Consider the following 11642-nt stretch of genomic DNA (forward strand, 5'->3'; position numbering starts at 1 on the left):
TACCGAGCTGAGCTCTAATCTTTGATACCGAGCTCTAATCTTTGATACCGAGCCGAGCTGGCTCAACCTTTGATTCCTTTTGTGTACTTGATATGTGAATTGTACTCTTTTAATTACATCCTCACCATTGCTATCCATTCCTTTGTTCAAGAGAATAGCAAACATTTACTATGGTAATCAAACGTGAGATTCCCTAACCAATAGTGGTATATAAGTGAGACAAATGCAGAGGGAAAGGAAGAGCAATTCTTATCACTAAGACAATCCTTATCACCCTGCTTATCATTTAATTGATGAAATATGATCAAAAGCAGAAAATCGATAGATTAATACTAATGTGCTATTGATTAAGATGATTTTTTGGTATAACACCAAGGTGCAATGCATCAGATGATGGCCAGAAAGACTCCTATAGATTCAACATTTTAGAATTCAGGTCCACCAGAAACAGATCACAAAGTTGTATGCTTACTAACTTTAATATATCTAAAACATTTTCTGATTAAAATGTTCAATTAGACAAAATTGAGGATGAAGATAACAAAACATACTTGCAATTTATATGTTGTTTAGAAAAGAGATTAAAAATGCAAGTGTTGTCCTGACTTTAATATATCTAAAACATTTTCTGATTAAAATGCTTGATTCGATAAAACTGAAGATGAAGACAACAAAACATACTTGCAACTTATATGTTGTCCAATTGGAAGTCCCAACACTGAAGTAGGTGTAGGAAGAGCAAACCGAAATTCAGCAACATTATGGCTAAGCTGAGTCAATGTCCTGCCTTCAGGCCCACATGTGTTTAACTATTGTATCACAATTCGGGTATCAAGTATTATGGGAATATTCACAGGTAAACCAAGTCTTCCGCTGAACTGATGAGCTCTTTCTTAGTTGTGTGTATGCTGTGGTGGAATACTGTATCAGATGATCCTGGAAGGTTTGGGTTAACTGGTGTTAACCCGGTCACTGGCCTGGTTATGTGTGAACGGGGTGTGACAAAAGGTCTCTGGAGGTTGTGGAAGTGAGGTTTGCCCCACAGAGCAGGACCTTCTGGTATTCGGTGGTCTACCGACCAGACAAGGACCACGCGGGGTACCTCGTGCATTGCTACCGGATCTAGTATGTACCATCGTATCCCTGTACCTGGAACATATCATACACCACATTGGTTAAACACCATAGAATTGATATCGGCACATAATTATATGCCAACACGCAGGGTATTATAGTGTATGATAGTTTACAACTAACCGCAACTTAATTCCAAAAATACAGGGCTAGGGCGTTAGCAAGTATGACAATGGTCCCACTTGACCATAACATATTATTATAAAAATAATAATAATAATAATAATAATAGTAATAATAATCTTTTTTTTTAATTTTTCTCTCAACCGGCGGCTGACACCGGTGGGCAGGTTGGCCCGCCGGTCGGCCCCCCGGTCCTACCTGAGCGGGAAAAATGAACAGGGCTTTTAAGCCCCTGTTCCTCTTATTTCTCCCATCTTTCTCTCTCTCTCACTCTCTCTCTCTCAGGCGATTTTGGAAAGCTTCGTGACGCTTCCACTCGCGATCTCACTCAACGATCCGGCGGTTTGGGAAGATTTCAACCCCTCTACTTACAAGTTTCTTCCTCATTTTCTTCTCAGAACTTGCATTTTGGAGGTAGAACTCATGAGTAGTCTTCAATCTCAATTCCTTTCCATGTTTTCTTCCATAGAACAGTGATTTCATGTGAATGTGATGTTCTCTCTGTGATTTGTTTCTAGTTTTAGGATTTACTTCTCACTTTTTGAGAGAAAACCCCAACTGTGCCCTAGTTTTCTCAAATTTGGGGATTTCTTCAATTTCTGCTCTTTTCTTCCCAATTAATAACTCAAATGCAAAGCCTTATGTTTGATTTGTACTTAACATGCTGTAGAGATCATAGAAAGTCCCTTATGTTTGAAATCTCATTTCTTCCCATGAAAACCCATCCTTTTGTGTTGGGTTTCTTTGATTCTCTTTACATCCTTTCATATTTGTGGACCTTAATAGCATAGCAGATGTTTTTTCATATTCTTGATTGCACTACGATGGCATTTCAATCTTAGACCTGTAGCTTCAAGCTTTACTCTATTGTGAGTCTTTTCATTTTTTTTTTTTCCTTAGATTGAACTTGCACAATGAGAATTGGGGTTTTTCCATTCCTTAGTTGCCATGCTTTATATGCCTTTTGTCACTTTTCTATTTTGCCATAATTTTTGTCTTGTCACTTACCATGCACTTCATCCATATATTTTCTATCATTCATCGCTTGTCACAATTTGTCATATTTCTATTTCGCCATGATTTGGATTTTGGGGCTTCCTCTTATTGCTCACCCACCTACTTATTCCCTTTTTCCCTTACTCACCATTTTTTTCCTCTTTTCTTGCCAGGATGTCATCTCGCAAAGGCAAAGAACCCACATCCTCTTCTACTCGACGTAAGACCATCGCTTCCAAACGGAAGAGTACGGGGACTAGTTCCCCAGCCCCTTGCACAGGGCGACCTGGACCTGCCCCTATTGATTCTTCCGACTATGATGAGGAACTCTTCTGCTATTCAGAGGCAGCAACCAACTGGCAGGCCTTCCTGAAGAGGTCTGTAATGATGGAGAAGACTGTGGTAGTTGACTACTTCCACAAGGCTCAGCTTCAGGAGAGGTTCACCGCATTGGGTTGGTAGTCTATCCTCCACATAGACCGCCCGTGCTACGAGCAGCTGGTTCGTAGATTCTACTGTAACCTGGAGGTTTCCTACCAGTACGGAGAGTATGCGATAATTAGTATGGTGAAGGGGGTGGACATTCAGCTGACCGTGGACACCCTGGCTAGTATTTTGGGTATCTCTTCAGCTGGGCACTGTTTCTACAGTCCTCCCAGGAGTAAGCCCATGGGCCCGTTCATGAGTTTGGAGACACCGGACCACATCTATGAGACCATCTGTGGCAGTAGTACGCGTCTGGATTTCGAGACATCATTTTACCCGGAGGTTCGTGTGTTTTCCTGTTTGGTCCAGTTCAACTTGCTCCCCAGAGGAGGTCATCGGAACCAGGTGGGCTTCATGGCAGCCTTCTTAGCTTACTGCATCTATACGGCCTTAGAGGGAGGTGCCGAGCACTTGTGTTTGCCTTATGTCATCCTCAAGACGATGGAGCACCATACTTCACACCCCGAGGACGGAGGGTTTCCATATGGTAGGATCCTCACCAGGATCTTCGAGTTCTTTGGGGTGGACCTGAGTGACTCCAACAGATAAGTTTGACAGGGGGAATCTATTGAGGATGGGTCTCCACACTCTTATGGATCTACCTCAGAGAGCAGGAGCTCAGAGAGGTAGGGATAGGAGGGCTGCCCCTAGGGAGGATGTTCCCATGGAGGAGGAGTCTAGTGAGGAGGATGAGGACTATGTTCCTCAGGGTGGGGAGGAGGATTTTGTGGATGAGGACATCCTTGAGGAGGTGCCTCAGGAGTCGAGGGGTGTTGATCCTGGCTTCACTAGAGCTGCAGGCCCACAGCATAGAGCCCCACCACCTGAGAGTGGTGCATATGATTTTGAGGGCATGATGTCTACTATGAGGGCTTTGAAGGACGGGCAAGATCAGCTGTTAAGAAGACTGGAGGAGAGTGCTTCTAGGGAGGAATGCATCCTGGAGAGGCACGCTACTTTGGAGAATTCCTTCTTCAAACTGGGCCAGGACTTGGATACAACGGCCAATGCCATTTCAGTAGATTTTGGTCGACTTCGGAGGAAGGTACAGCTGGTGAACTCGAGGTTCGACTACTACGACCATCGACTCAACATTAACTCTAGACCTCAGGTGAACGTAGAAGTATTGGATGATGACGATGACGATGATCAGTGAGGACTTAGCTCGTCCACACTAGCTTCTCACCTGTTTCATTTTGTTGACCTTATTGTATTATTTTTTTTTTCTTTCTTTTCCTATTCTTTGTACTTTCTTTGTAACTGGACTTATTTATGGGGTAATGTATTTTGATGGTGGTTTGTGGTGAATTTGTATGTTTGAATACTTGTGTAGTTTAGTTGTGGTGTCTTTTATTAATTATGATTATTGATATATATATATATATATATATCTGTCGTTTATCAGGTGTTTGTGTGGAAATTTTTGGAAATCTTGTTTTGCGCCGTTATGCTGCCGAAATTTCGTCAAACTCGTACTCGATGGGTTATGACTTCAATTAATTAACCTTTCATTTTCTCTCACACATGCCATGAATGCAATATCTAAATGCAACCATTTTTATTACTTTCTTTCTTCGGCTTTTATCTCTTTAAAGTTTTTACATTAACCCAATCCCATTTCCTATTATAGATTCTATGGGGTCTAATGGTATGCTGTGAGTGGAATAGAGCATCACGCTCTAATACCACCGTTGTCACACCCCGTTCACACAGAACCGGACCGATGACCGGGTTAACACCGGTTAACCCAAACCTGCCAGGATCATCTGATACAGTATCCAACCACAGCATACACACAACTAAGAAAGTGTTCATCAGTTCAGCGGAAGGCTTAAATTTATCTGTAAATATTCACATTATACTTGATACCCAAATTGTAATATATAGTTAAGTACATGTGGGTCCGCAGGCATGATATTTACACAAAAGAATACAATTTACCTATCAAGTACACAAAAGGGATCATCAAAAATATAAAGGGTAGAGCTCAGCTCGGCATCAAAGGTAAGGCACAGCTTGGTATCAAAAGGTAGAACTCAGCTCAGTATCAGAAGAAGAGCTCAGCTCGGTATCAACAATAAAGCTCAGCTCGGCATCAGAGCTGGGGTCTCGCAGCACAGCCCTCGCACGAGCAATCTGTGCCGTGCTCTAATTCCTCGGGGACCCACCAATCCTCTTCAGGGAATTTAACTATGGGGCCCGTCCCGTGCTCTTCAGGTTGATGACCTGTAAAATCATCTAAAAGAGGTGCACACGTGGGATGAGCTCACTAGCTCAGTAAGTGAAAAGAAGGACCACACAGCTGTCCACATAACAAATCATAACCATATGCACTACATGCTATGCAATTCATTTTTAATCACATCCACCTAAACAACATTACTAAGTCTTAGGTTTAGTACTACTACAACCACAGTGCGCGTATACTCCGGGTACGAGCCGCGAACTCCATCCCGCGATACGCCCATAGGGTTATCGGAGAAGGTTCACCGTGAGTACTCAAAAAAGTAAAACATGCCGACCACCGGCTCTCAACATAAAGTAAATGACATAAATAAAGGTGCTGACTCCAGTAATTTAAAAGCAGTACGATTGGCCCTCTTGAATATACCACCGAGGTTGCCGACTGTCCTAATGACCAGCTGGGCGTATGTCTAACCGCCACAGTGACCCGACAACCGCGACCACTGCTTCCCCCCAAATGGTAACGCAACACCTCAACCCCTGTTGGGAAGGGTCGTAGCACGGGAAGATGATAATCCTACACCGCATACTCCTATATGACATAGTACGATTGCATAGTGCCTCCGCGTCCCATTCCACGGGCCACCAATGCACTCGTTTCCAAGCCGACTACGGCATCTAGTCTATTAATGCATTATGCACAATGATGTCAACATTCATCTCATAAGCACATCATCATTTAACATTGAGAAAATAATCACAACACACATGGCATAAGATAATGTGAGGATGGCTAAGCTACATATAATTTGCATGATGACATGGCTAATCTAGATACAATGGAATGATGCACAACAAGCCTTAAAATATGGCCAAACGTCCTCTCCCCACTTACCTGTAGTGTACAAGGACTCACGCTCGGTACGGGTGAGATCTGGTGCGAGAAGCGTACGTGTTGGTGAACCTAACATAAGTGAATGGGATTAGTATTTCACCACCTTGGGATCAAAATTAACACGATCCAATGACAAAATCATGTTTAGAATCCTAAAAGAAAGTCGCACGTCCGTTTTGGGTCCATTCGGACTTAAAAATCACGTTGGGGGCCTCTCGGGTGGGTCGGACAGCCCACCTATCATGACCCACCATTCAGACCCACCGGTCATGACCGGCGGGCAAGTCAGCCGGCTGGTTGGGCCCGCCGATTGGCCCCGAGGGTCTGCCCTCTCAGGCGGGTGCCCTCAGGCGGGCCATTTGGCCCACCGGTTTGGCCCACCGGTCTTGGCGGGAAAGTGCCATTTTTCTCCAAACTTCCCCCAACCTTTGGGTAATCAAATGGGGCTTTTCCAAATCCATTCTTCACATATTCAAGGTCTTATAAGATGGTTCTAACCTAGATCTAGGTTAGATTTAAGGAATGGAAAGCCATCTTACCTTCTTTGCTCAAGAACTCCTTCAAAACCCCAAAATCACTTCAAATCACCAATGCTTTTGCCAACCTTGTAAACACTTCTTCAAATCCTTCAAAATCAACACATAGATCATCTATTAAACCTTAAATTCATCATCACAAGGGGGATTTACAAGACCTCAGGAATCTCTACCCAAATCAAGGGTTTTACTTGGGTATGGTGAAAGTTTAAGGAATCTAGCATTTGCTCACCTCTAAACGTAGATCTCGTATTGGAGATCACTCTTCCGGCGTCGGAATGGAAAGATCAACCCTCGGCGCTGCTGAAATCCATCTCTTCTTCCTCTTCCTTCTCTTTTCCTCTTCTTTCCCTTCTTTTCTCACTCCTCTTACTCTTCTCACCAAACGTCCGAGTGTCATAAATGAGAAAAAGAAAAAGGAAAACATAAGATAGCTATTTATACCTTTTTAAAACATCTTGTAACATCATGGGTGGGTCACTCAGGTGGGCGGATGCGCCCACCTGTGACCGCCCACCTGAGAGCCGGAAATTGGCCAACAAGTGGGATTTTGATGGGATTCGAATCTCGGCACGAATCACCCTCTCCGCATAAGGTATATTGTACATATGCGCTTTAGAATACGGCTACATACATGCTTTATCCGTACATGGCCTTATGATATGTGCATGTACACGGCTTGGGTACTCCCGTCTCCTCTGGCACTGGCTCGGACTTGTCTGGCCAGCCTGTGTTTAAGGTCACCCTTACCATCATGGTCCATAAGGAACCCGCCTTAACTCTTTCCGGTTCGGGTTTTGCATGGTTAAACCGGGTCAATCGTGTAATCAGACCGGGTTTAAGAAGTAGGGTATTACATCAACCCTTACTTGCCCTGACCCTGACTCAGGGTCAGAATTTTAAAGGTCAGTATTTGTTCGAAATCAGGGTGGGCCAAGGGCGGGTTCAGGCCAAACTTGCACCCCTAGCCTGGAGTGAGGGTTCCATTTTAAAAATTGTGGAACCTGCCAAGTTGTATGGGTAGTGATTTTTATTTCGCAATCCTTATCTGATTAGCTGTTTGAGGATGCTAATGTCATATAAAGGATTGTGAGGGGAATTATTTGTGAGATCAGATCATGTTCACGTATGAGAACAATCCCATACGTCCCTGGCACATGGATTTGGAATCCACTTTCTCTCTCTTCATTTAATAGATTTCAAATCCATAGACCTGGGATGTAAGAGATTGTTCTCGTACATAAACCTAATCCAGATTCATTGTTTGCACCCTAAATTTGGTCATTAAGACTGATGACTTAAAATGATAGGTTAGACTTGTTGGAGACAATATGGAATAGGCCAAGAATTATGTAAGTTCATACTGATCAGTCAGAGGAACGATTGGTTAGGGCCCATTTGTTTAGGGGAGAGTTGATGGAATGGGAGCAATGGGGTAGGATTTCCGACACTATTCCCACAAAAATGAGTAAATATGACTGTTTGGATGAAAGGGGTGGGAAAAGCATAGGATAATTGTTAGTGTGGCAGGAAATCCTAACGGTTACTTGTTTCTCCCACCCCTTTGCTCTCTTCTGGGAAAGACAAGGGAAAGATGAGATCGACGATCAACGGCAACGGGTTCTGCCTAAGCCTCTCCTTCAGCTCCATTTTTCTTCTCCAAACTAAGGTAAGAATGCCAAGCTCCATGCGATATTGCTTTGTTTTATTTCTCCCAGCAGAGGTTAGATGCATTTCTCTTTCAGAGGGTTTTTTCCTCACAAAACCCTCTTCCAGATTCATCTCTAACATTTTCTTTTCTTTGGTAGGAAGCAGAGGTAAGCAAGCTACAACAATGGGATGATGCTCAGTTTTTACTCTCCTGGTAGAGGTAAGAAGTTTTCCACTTTCCTAGGGTTTTCCTCACAAAACCTTCTTCCACAGAACCATCTCTATTTTTTTTTTTTGATAGGATGCAAGAGGTAGGAAGGCTACAAACGTTGGATAGTGTTCAGTTTTTTTCTCCCCTGGCAGAGGTAAGAAGTTTTTCTCTTTATTTTTTTTCCCCCTCAAAAAATCCTCTTTTCATCTTGTTGCTGCCAAAAATCCGTATGAGCTGACCTGCACAAGCACAGACGGCAGAGGCCCAGAGCTTTGTCCGGGGTTAGTCCTCCGATGCTCAAGTTAGGGATTGGGCGCACAGTTTTTGTATAGGAGTAATGGTGTGGGTATTGATGCTTACCTCCTTCCTTCCTCTCGGGCCCTCTTATATAGCTCTTAGGGTTTAGGGTTTTCCCTTTCCTTCCAAGAGTCCTTCTCGGGTCCACCTTCTTCCCTCTTAGAGTTCCACTTGAAGACGTCCTATCCTTTTGGCGGGGAATATTCTCTTCACACAGGTTACGTGGTAGAGTCCTTGCAATCCCTATCTAGTGGGCGACACGTGTCCCGATGGGCGACACGTGTCCTTACCCTACTGAGCGATCGATTTGACCGTATCACATCTCAATCGATTCTTCTCTTTTGATTCTAGCAGTATGCAAATGGAAGTTCCATTCCTATCAACACCTGATTCCTTTTATTCTTTTCATTTTTATCTTATAACCATCTATAAGTATGTGTTCTCTTCCTTTTTATTTAGCTTCCTCTTTCTTTTTGTCCAAGTGCATGCTATAAAGAGAAGCATTTGCCTCTGTTATTCCAACTTATTGAAAGGATAGTTAGGATGACAACCAGTCCATATAATAATTTATTTTTCTATTTTTTTTTATCCAAAAGAAAACAGGAAAATGGGTCATTCTTCACAAATTAGTGGCATGCAATCACTAAAACAGAGAAATTATGAAGAAAAATATTTCATTAGAAGATCAAGAACCAATTTCTTTGCATTGTTTTACAAAATTGTTAATTTGTTATTGTCCTGTCATAAATTCATCCTTGTTTGTCTACATCATATTATTTTAATCATTCAATGTATCCTGTCAAATATCATAAACTTGTGTCATTGGTAGTGTATTTCCTTGAACTAATGAATGTAAAGTTTTTGGCTTGTTCTCGTGACATATTATATGCATTCAATGCTCTTTTATATGGTAATTTTTTGCTGTCTATACTAATGCTGTCGAGTCTGCTGTAGGTGGCTTGGGAGCATGAGCAATTTTCAAGGTTAAGAGTTACTGCTGCCACCCTTTCAGATTGAAGATATGAATGAAGATCAGCCAAATAAAGAAGGAAAAGGGGCAGTGGATCAAGAGTTGCCCGGAAGGAACTAAATTCACTTTTATTAAAGTGGATTTCTCTCTCTCATTTTAAATAATTTTTAGATCGGTTTTAGACTTAGTATTTGAATTGAGTAGAGAGATTTCTCCTATATGATTGGTATTTGTTGATGGATTGCATATGCAATCATTAAATTCATTGTATCAGATAGTTTGTGTTGCAGCCAGCTTTATGAGAGGGATTACCACAATTGGCCTCTTTAGAATAATTTTTTATTATTTAAATTTAATTAATTAATTAATATTGGTGGATCCCATATTTTATTGTAATCATATTATTTGATAATGGTGTTCTTATAATTATATTGTAGTTTAGCAACTTTCCCATCAATCAAAAATTTTGATATCCAAACATACATAGGGTGGTAAAGTTCAACTCTCCCAAGCCAACCAAACAATCATGGGGTGGGAAAGTTAATACTTTTCTATAACTTTTCCATTCGTGTCATTCACCCCACCACCCCAGACTCCCCTCTAAACAAACGAGCCCTTAGTGAACATGTCATGGAGAGGAAACTGACAAGGAGGTTGACGGATTGGGCTCATCTCCAATGATTGGCGCTCCAACTAGCATCCAACGAATTCTCTAAGCTCGACACCTGTCCTCTTGTGAATCCAACAATCCACATTAATTCGACCCACATACCTCCCACATCTAAATGAAACCACCTGAAGAAAGAAATTAAACTTGATCTGTAGTTCTAAACCCTCTCGGAGTCACGCCAAGTCCCAACGATATCTTTTCTTCTTCGTTTCTCAATCTTTTATTGATTTGTTTTTTGTTGTTGAGCAACTCTCTGTCACATCACATGCTTCTCTCTCTCATTGAAACTGAAGCTCTCTTCTTCTTTGCTTGAATGTCAGTGATCTCTGAGACGAAATTGAAAAATGTTCAGAAGAGTCCCCTTTGGGAAGAGGAAAACTGTATCCATCCCTGTGTACCTCAATGTCTATGATCTCACTCCTATTAATGGCTACGCTTACTGGTTCGGCCTCGGCGTTTAACACTTCAGTGTACATGGTCAGCAATTTCTTCATTTTTCTATTTTTTTAATTGTGGGTCTCAGTTTCTATGTGTGTGCTTGACTACAAAACTAGGTTAAAATTAAAAGATTTTCCGAAACCATACATAGCTAATTCACCTATTTTTCTGGTTGTTTTACTTGTAATTCAGATCTGGTGGATTCAGAGTTTTGGTTTTGATTTTTGTGCTTGACAGTTAATGAAGTAGAGAATGAGGGAAAAAGAAGCAGAGTCGATCGAATGAGGAAAATAGAGGGAGAGTCCGAGAGGGTTTAGAAGGATGGAGGAGGCATATGGATTAAATTAACGTGGATTGTTGGATTTTGAGGACGAGTGTTGAACTTGGAGAATTCGTTGGACGCTAGATGGAGCGTCAATCTTTGTAGACAAGCCCCATCCAAGGTTGACACGTGATCCATGATAAAATAGGTGATGGCTCTAATGGAGATCATGGGAGTAGGTATGGTACATTAATTAAGTGAGCGGAGATTGAAGTAACTATCCAGAGTTTGTCTTGGAAATACAAAAGCATTTTTGGGCAAATGAAGAGGCAATCAACCACACATGCAAACAACCGCATCAATGTGCATTCTCCATTATCTTTTGTGTTTCTCAAGTAGTAACTCTTTGTATTCCCAAGTTGGGATTAGCAATTAGTTTAGCTTTCCTTTTTCAAGTAGAGTATTTTCTTTTGTATTCTGAAATCTGGATTAGGATTATCGGTGAATTCGTCCATCCTTTGACTATTGTGTTATAGTGGATTTTATATTTTAATGAAGATTATCCAGGCAACTTGCTTGGAGCAATCAAGGAATGGGGAAGAATTCCATTTTTCAGTCTTGATAGATGTCAAATCATTGATTACTTGAGTCCAAAAGGCTCTGACACGCCCCGCAAACAATCAACGGTCTGAAATGACCTTTTCAGTTGCTCTTTATTCTCTGTTTCTTCCTGTTATCTGGGATTATTACTGTTGTTTCTGTTCAGGGCGGTAGTTGCCAGCCTCGAAGT

General features: G+C 41.8%; 1 long non-coding RNA gene across 1 annotated transcript; it reads left to right on the top strand.

Annotated features, from left to right (window-relative positions):
• The first annotated feature begins 10163 nt into the window (after positions 1 to 10163).
• LOC122065571 lies at positions 10164 to 11441 on the top strand. Its single transcript, XR_006136040.1, has 2 exons — positions 10164 to 10629; positions 10828 to 11441. It is a non-coding gene; the product is annotated as an uncharacterized LOC122065571 (long non-coding RNA).
• Positions 11442 to 11642: the final 201 nt, after the last annotated feature.

This window comes from Macadamia integrifolia, unplaced genomic scaffold, assembly GCF_013358625.1.
Source record: "Macadamia integrifolia cultivar HAES 741 unplaced genomic scaffold, SCU_Mint_v3 scaffold2053, whole genome shotgun sequence".
NCBI lineage: Eukaryota > Viridiplantae > Streptophyta > Magnoliopsida > Proteales > Proteaceae > Macadamia > Macadamia integrifolia.